General features: G+C 33.2%; 2 non-coding genes across 2 annotated transcripts; both read left to right on the forward strand.

Moving 5' to 3' along the window:
* Window positions 1-255: 255 nt before the first annotated feature.
* Window positions 256-328, forward strand: TRNAF-GAA. Its single transcript has one exon. It is a non-coding gene; the product is annotated as a tRNA-Phe (tRNA).
* A 6,765-nt stretch (window positions 329-7,093) lies between these two features.
* Window positions 7,094-7,166, forward strand: TRNAF-GAA. The gene has a single exon. It is a non-coding gene; the product is annotated as a tRNA-Phe (tRNA).
* The last annotated feature ends 925 nt before the right edge of the window (window positions 7,167-8,091 follow it).

An 8,091-nucleotide genomic window follows, 5' to 3' on the forward strand; every position in this document is an offset into this window, starting at 1 on the left:
AAAAAAGAAAGACAACAAAGGCATGCATGCATGCGGTTGATAAGAACAAATTGCTGTTGAAACTTACATTTTGTTTTTAATTTATGTTTTCCCCTATAACCTGCAGAAAGAGAAGAAAAATGCCAGATTTATGCTTGTAGCAATAACCAGCTAAAGTAGAAACGAGCAAGTTATCTAAACGCAAAATAGTATGAACGATAAAAATATAAACGAAATCAAAATCGAAGACGAATGATTTCACATAAAAATCATTGTGCGGGGATAGCTCAGTTGGGAGAGCGTCAGACTGAAGATCTGAAGGTCATGTGTTCGATCCACATTCACCGCAATTCATACATATTTTACTTCTTTGAGTGAAAAAACATGTTGGAGTAATTAAAATAAAATCAAACATTTGGTTGTAAAATTTGCCCAGAATAATTGTTTGGACGTATGATCTTGGAAATTCGAATTAAACATCATAAAAACAATTAGGAAGTGGTATATACATAATTGTGAATGGGAGTCAGTTTAAAATAAACGGAGATTAATTTTGGTATGTATTTTAAAAGATATAAATTTTCAGCGATGAAAGGTAAAAGCATTTGGGCAGTAAAATTCTTATTAAACAATTTTGTGAAGTGAATATGAAAAATCAGTAAAACTCCCATAAGAAATATTTGGAAGTAAGCCTTATGCACCTATGGAATACGTCGACTATTATTCTAAAGATTTCTCGAACTAAAGGGTAAACTTTTCATTCCTATACCTTTGTAGTAACAAAATTATTTTAATAAAAATTATATTATATTTATTGTAGACACGCGTTTTTATCCGGATTTTAATTGTTTATTATTAATTTTAATTTTAAATTATTAATATTATTACTATTATTATTACTTTTATTACTATTAATATTATAACATTTTTGCAGTCCTATATTACAAAATTAACAAGTGACCTAACACCCATTAGCTAACCCGAAGCCCATTAACAAGCCCGGCCAACACTAAGTCCAACAGGAGACTCGACCCAATTACATCAAAACCCAAAACCCATTAGGGTTTTTGATGGTTTCCAGCGCCGCCTTCATCAACAGACCTTGGATCTGAAGGCATTCAACGGCCCGAATATGTCCTCAAATTAGGGTTTACACTAGTTGCTCACTACGATCGCCGCTCAAGCCGAGCCATGCCTAGCTCCTTCTTTTTCCGTCGACTGCCACTGACACCCCCATTTCGACGAATAGTGACAGACAATACACCACATCCAGCCAATCACCAAGAAAATCAGTCAGAGAAGAGAAAACAAATAAAAAAACCTATTTGTACAAAAGGAAATCCCGAGGAAATCCGGGGAAATCACGTCCCTACCTAGAGATATCATCACTCACATCCAAAAGTCACCGAAAAATATAACATGCAAGGAGATTAAAAAGGAGAAAAAAAAGGTAACAGACGGAAAAAGAGAGTTTTTCGGGGAAGAAAGAGGAAAAACAGAGAAAAAAGAGAGCATTCGGAAAAAAAGAATCTTTGAAAAAATAGAAACATATTCGAAAAAGGAAAACAATAAAGGAAAGAGACTTCCCTTGTCTCGACTGAAATTGTGACCCCGTTGAGCCCAAAGCCTTCATTTTTTTTAAGGTAACCACCGATAATGTTTTTGATCTAGGATGAAAGGTTGTGTTTTAGGGCATTTAGGCTTGCTTTTCGGTTTGAGGGTGAGTAGAGGTGTCTTTTGGGACCAGTTTGTCCCCCGATTGACGCCAACTCACGGTGGCCGGAGTGGGTTGCCATGGCAGCTGGTGGGGAGAGTTTGAAAGAACTCTCTCCCCTTTTGTTTCTTTAGGAAATGGCTGAGGGTATGGAATGATGGATTAGGGTTCTAAAACCCTTAATGTGGTATATAACCACACAAAGAAACGACGTCGTGTAGTTGGGGGGAGGCTGCGTGTTTTGAGAAAAAAGTCTAATAGCAGTTTAGGTCTCTATGTATTTGTAATGTTTTGTTTGTGGTCATTAATGAAATTTCAAACTCTTTGGATTCGAGCCACAGGTTTATTCCTTGTTACATTTTCGTCCTAACCTATATGTTGATATTTATGACGATATTTTACATCAAGCCTGAAACTTACGATATTTTCATTTCAGTCCTCACATGCTCTGTAATATATATATTTGGTTTAATGTCTTTTCTCGCCTATTGATTATTGATTCAATTCACTTAGGTCCTTGGCTGGGTATTAGTGAATTTATTAATGCTTGTGACTAGGTTCCTGAATTTGTTAGACTTATGATTTAGTCCTTAAGCTTTATTTTAGAGAATAAATATTTAGTTTATATTATAGATCCTAGATTTAATTGTGAGTTCATTTTGTTCATGGTTTTTGTTTCACTAGTGACATTGCATGGGTATTGCATATTTATGATTTATTACTTTGTCATTTTATATAATTTAATCATCTTATTATGTTGCTTTATTTTGTTTATTTTTTATTATTATTATGAACCATTTAAGCAATATTTTGTTTATTCATTTTTTATATATGTTTATTATTATGTTAAATCTAAATATATTTGCTTGGTATTCCATAATTCTTGTATGTTTGTATATCGATTATCCTTATATATTATATTCATATTAATTGATCTTGTGTCAGCATTTTATGTATCTCTCATATTCGATTAAATATTTTAGTAACACATTCGAATATTTTTCAAGAACACCAATTTGTAAGATGGGCGTGGAAAGCATCGCTTGATCGAAGTAGTGCGAACCGATACGACATTCAAACAAAAATGTGAACTTGAAATAAATCAATTTTATTTTGCTAATTAATTCATTTTTATTTTAAGTTGAACAATGCAATGCATGTTTCTCTAAATAGCAATTTATTTTATTTTATGCAAAATGTCGATATACAATTTATATTCGATTTGTGTTTATATATATATGAGGAGGGAATATTCTTTTACAAATAAGAAACAGGCGAGACAACTTTTCAGATGGAGGATTGCTAATCTCGAGATTTCTTTTCAAGTTAAATGATTTTTCCTAATAATAATTCGGAGCAAATTAATTAAACTTTAATAAATTGATCATACTTTAGTTATCGATGTGAATTCATGATTTCTGCCATTTACGATACCAATTTTGGGCGCTGTGGGATGTTATTCCTTCTCACGCGTAATCGACTCCCTGACTTGTTAAATTGAATCTTTGATAACGTAGACCGATTTTTGTCTATAAAACGATTTTTCTTAAAGTTATTTTGAAAGTCCTAAAGGTCGATGGCGGTTGTTGTTCAATTTAATTCAAAATCAATAAATTTTCAAATATATTCATAACTGTTTTTTAAACTTAATTGTTTAAAAAATGGTTATGACTTTATAGGAAATGTCTCGAATGAAGAGCGATACATAGAAAACTTCCAAATGCCTAGAATGTAATTCCTTAAGACGTACGAGTGAAGGAACATCCCGCCAATTTTTAACATGATTAATATAAATTGTTTTTGTGTTAATTTATTTTTTTAATTTGGTACATTATATTGGGCATTTCATTTCTCATGTCCATGTCATTATTATTGTTGCATCCATTAATCAAGCATTTCTTTCCTATTTTTTGGCAAAATCAAAGGCAATGTTGTTTTATATTAAGAGCTAATGGAATCGTGTCCAACTTGATTGGATTGCAGTTTCTGTTAATTTTTGAAGTGAAGGGACATCGTTTTTTGTAAATTAAACTAACTGAATCAATTTGCTTTTAGAGTTGAATGTTTTACAAAGAAATTAACTCTTTTGAAAATTCATTCGTAGAAATGGCATGATCATAATTTAAATTTAGAATTTGACTTTGTAAGAGTACATTACTTAGACAACATATAATTTAGAGGTACAAATTTTGGGCGCTTTGGTGGTTCTTACTCTTTTCGTGCGTTATGAATCTTTGGTAGAATGCATAACAACATTTGTTTTTCAAGTGATCATTCTATAATTTATTTAAAAAGACATTTTACGTGCTCGACCTACCTAACCCAACGAATGATGGCAATTCCAAAAGTATTTTGAAACTAAAATCTGGATAATAAGTCGTGAGCTGTTCCCAAGCTTCAGGAGCATTTCGACAATATTTTCATATACTTACGAGATAGTACTGATGTTTGTTTACAGTTTTTTAAGTGACTATAGAAAAATACTAAAACTTCCACAAGAAATACAAAGAAGTGAGCTTAATTTATACACCTATAATAGTACAAAAGTATAGTTTTGTTTAAATTAAACGTTGCTTGATTTTGAGCTATATGTTGGGAGATATAAATTTTAGAGGGAGAAATATAAGGAAGTGAGCTTCATTTATACACTTATGGAATACCTAAAAAATACCTCGAGTGTTATTCTATGGATTGCTCGAACCGAAGGATATCCTTTTCATTCCCGTACCTTTGTAGTAACAAAATTATTTTAAAAAATATTAAATTACATTTAATTTATAGGAAATGTCTCGAATGAAGAGCGGTTCATGAAAACCCTCTATGCCATACCCCAAAAATATTAAGGTTAAATAATGGATTAAAGTAAGTTAATTTGAGGACTAAATTATAAAATTTTGAAATAATAGGTTATTATTTAAGTTTTCAAGAAAGTTCTAGGACTTAAACCTTGATTTTACCCTTTTCCCTCTGTTGATAAAAGAAAGAGAAAATAACCTCATATACCAAAAATGCCTTATAATATACGATTTTAACCAACTTTTTTTGTCAATGAGGTTATTTTCCCTAAAAGAAAATAAAATCAATGGGTTGGTTAAGGGGTTTTGAACCCATGCACCCTTCAACCTTCCCCTAAACCCTTACCTTCAAGGCAAAGTTATTGTAGCAAACATGCTTGGGTAAAAATATCTTTTGAGTTTTATGGTTTGGATTTTTAACCTCCAAAAATTGGAATCAAACTCCAAAAAGTTCTTAGAAAACCGAAACCCGTCCTAAACGAACCCCATGTCTTGTCATTATTCACTCTATCCCCGACTAGCGAAGGCATGCACCGTCAACCCCATGTTGTTCCCCATCATCCCCCAGTCGAAACCCCTCTAAAGTTTTTTAACCGCCGTCGATCTTCGTGGATAACCTTCTAAAGTTTCATCAAAAAACCTAAAACCCACCATTGTTTCTCTTTGCAATTCCGGCTGCCACAGGCGACCATAGGTCGCGTTGTCACCACCAACGTAACTACCGTCTGCCCGCGACCAAAATCTTCCCAGTATTGCTCCATTTAAGCCCGTTGTTTGTCGTGGAGAACCACATAAAGCTTCATCGAAAAACTCCAAACCACCATCGTTTTTTTTACTATTTCACGTCGATCCCGAGCTCCGTTCACCTCACCACCTGTACCACCAGACTCCCCTCCTTCGTGTGCCTAAAACCCATTCATAGGTTGTCGTATCATTGTTGTTTCCTATGTCGATCATTGTTGGGTAAGTCTTGTTCTACTTCTGATTATTTAGTATGGTTATTGGTTGTTTTTGATTAAACTTTTGGTTGCAATTGGTGTTTAGTTGCTTGTGAAGTAATCGACTAATCTCCCTGAGCCCGTCGTCGCTGTTACGCGCAGCCACGCGCCACTGTACACTCGTGAGGCTCGTCCCCTAGATCTGGTTTCTTCTAGAATCAGTCCAGTCGGTTTGGACCAAGCCGAACCGACCAACCAATCCGAACCAAGTCAACCATACTCGAACTGAGTCAACCAGACCCGAACTGAGTCAACTCGACTTGACACGTTAACTTTTGTCATTGTTGACTGTTGACTTTGATCAAAAAAGTCAAAATTTATTTGTTTACACTCTAGATACCTAGAGTATGATTCCTTAAGACGTTTGAGTGAAGGAACATCCGTGTCAATTTTAACATGATTAAGATAAATATTTTTTGTGTTAATTTATTTGTTTAATTTGGTACATTATATTGCGCATTTCATTTATCATGTACTTGTCATTTATTATTATTGCATCCATTAATCAAACATTCCTTTTTTAAAAATAATCAAAGACTATGTTGTTTTATATTAAAAGTTAATGGAATTGTGTCCAACTTGATTGGATTATAGTTTTCATTAATTTTTGAAGTAAATGGGCATCCTTTTTTAAATGAAACTAAGTGAATCAATTGACTTCCAGAGTTAAACATTTTAGATAGAAAATTACTATTTTCAAAATTCATTCATAGAAATGAATGGGTCACAATTCAGATTTAGAATTCGAGTTTGTAAAAATCCATTTCTAAGACAACATATAATTGAGAGGTACGAATTTTGGGCGCTTTGGGAGTTCTTACCCTTCTAATTTTGGGTGTTTTGGGAGTTCTTACCCTTCCCATGTGTAGTCGACTCCTGAACCCTTAAAATGAAACTTTGGTAAAATGCATACCAACTTTTGTCTTTTAAGTGATATTTCTAAAGTTTATTTAAAAGATATTTTTAGGTACTCGATCTACCTAACCCAACAGACGATGTCTATTCCAAAATTATTTTAAAATAAAATATGGATTTTTCCAAAATAAGTCGAGAGCTGTTGCCAAGCTTCAGGACCATTCCGACAGTATTTTCATATACTTACTAGATAGTACTGATGTTTGTTTACAGTTTTAGAAGTGATTATAAAATTCACTAAAACTTCCACAGGAAATATTAGGAAGTGAGCTTAATTTCTAAACCTATAATTGTACACAGGTATAGTTTTGTTTAAATTAAATGTTGCCTGATTTTGAGGGGAGTTATAAATTTTAGAGTGAGATAGCATACTGTTTCGAAAAACAACAAGAACAATGACTTTAAGAATTCAGTATAAATCATACGAGTTCGGTAACAAAAAAGAAAGATAACAAAGGCATGCATGCATGCGGTTGATAAGAACAAATTGCTGTTGAAACTTACATTTTGTTTTTAATTTATGTTTTCCCCTATAACTTGCAGAAAGAGAAGAAAAATGCCAGATTTCTGCTTGTAGCAATAACCAGCTAAAGTAGAAACGAGCAAGTTATCTAAACGCAAAATAGTATGAACAATAAAAATATAAACGAAATCAAAATCGAAGACGAATGATTTCACATAAAAATCATTGTGTGGGGATAGCTCAGTTGGGAGAGCGTCAGACTGAAGATCTGAAGGACATGTGTTCGATCCACATTCACCGCAATTCATACATATTTTACTTCTTTGAGTGAAAAAACATGTTGGAGTGATTAAAATAAAATCAAACATTTGGTTGTAAATTTTGCCCAACAGAATAATTGTTTGGACGTATGATCTTGGAAATTCCAATTAAACATCATAAAAACAATTAGGAAGTGGTATATACATAATTGTGAATGGGAGTCAGTTTAAAATAAACGGAGATTAATTTTGGTATGTATTTTAAAAGATATAAATTTTCAGCGATGAAAGGTCAAAAAGTTTAGGCAGTAAAATTCTTATTAAACAATTTTGAGAAGTGAATATGAAAAATCAGTAAAACTCCCATAAGAAATATTTGGAAGTAAGCCTTATGCACCTATGGAATACGTCGAGTATTATTCTAAAGATTTCTCGAACTAAAGGGTAAACTTTTCATTCCTATACCTTTGTAGAAACAAAATTATTTTAATAAAAATTAAATTATATTTATTGTAGACACGCGTTTTTATCCGGGTTTTAATTGTTTATTACTAATTTTAATTTAAATTATTAATATTATTACTATTATTATTACTTTTATTACTATTAATATTACTACATTTTTTCAGTCCTATATTACAAAATTAACAAGTGACCCAACACCCATTAGCTGACCCGAAGCCCATTAACAAGCCCGACTCAAGCCCAACATTAAGTCCAACAGGAGACCCGACCCAATTACATCAAAACCCAAAACCCATTAGGGTTTCTGATGGTTTCCAGCGCCGCCTTCAACAACAGCCCTTGGATATGAAGGCATTCAACGGCCCGAATGTGTCCTCAAATTAGGGTTTACCCTAGTTGCTCACTACGGCCGCCGCTCAAGCCGAGCCATACCTAGCTCCTTCTTCTGCTGCCGACTGCCACTGACACCCCCATTTCGACGAATAGTGACATACAATACACC

Source organism: Hibiscus syriacus, unplaced genomic scaffold (genome assembly GCF_006381635.1).
Source record: "Hibiscus syriacus cultivar Baekdansim isolate YM2019G1 unplaced genomic scaffold, ASM638163v2 tig00116959_pilon, whole genome shotgun sequence".
NCBI lineage: Eukaryota > Viridiplantae > Streptophyta > Magnoliopsida > Malvales > Malvaceae > Hibiscus > Hibiscus syriacus.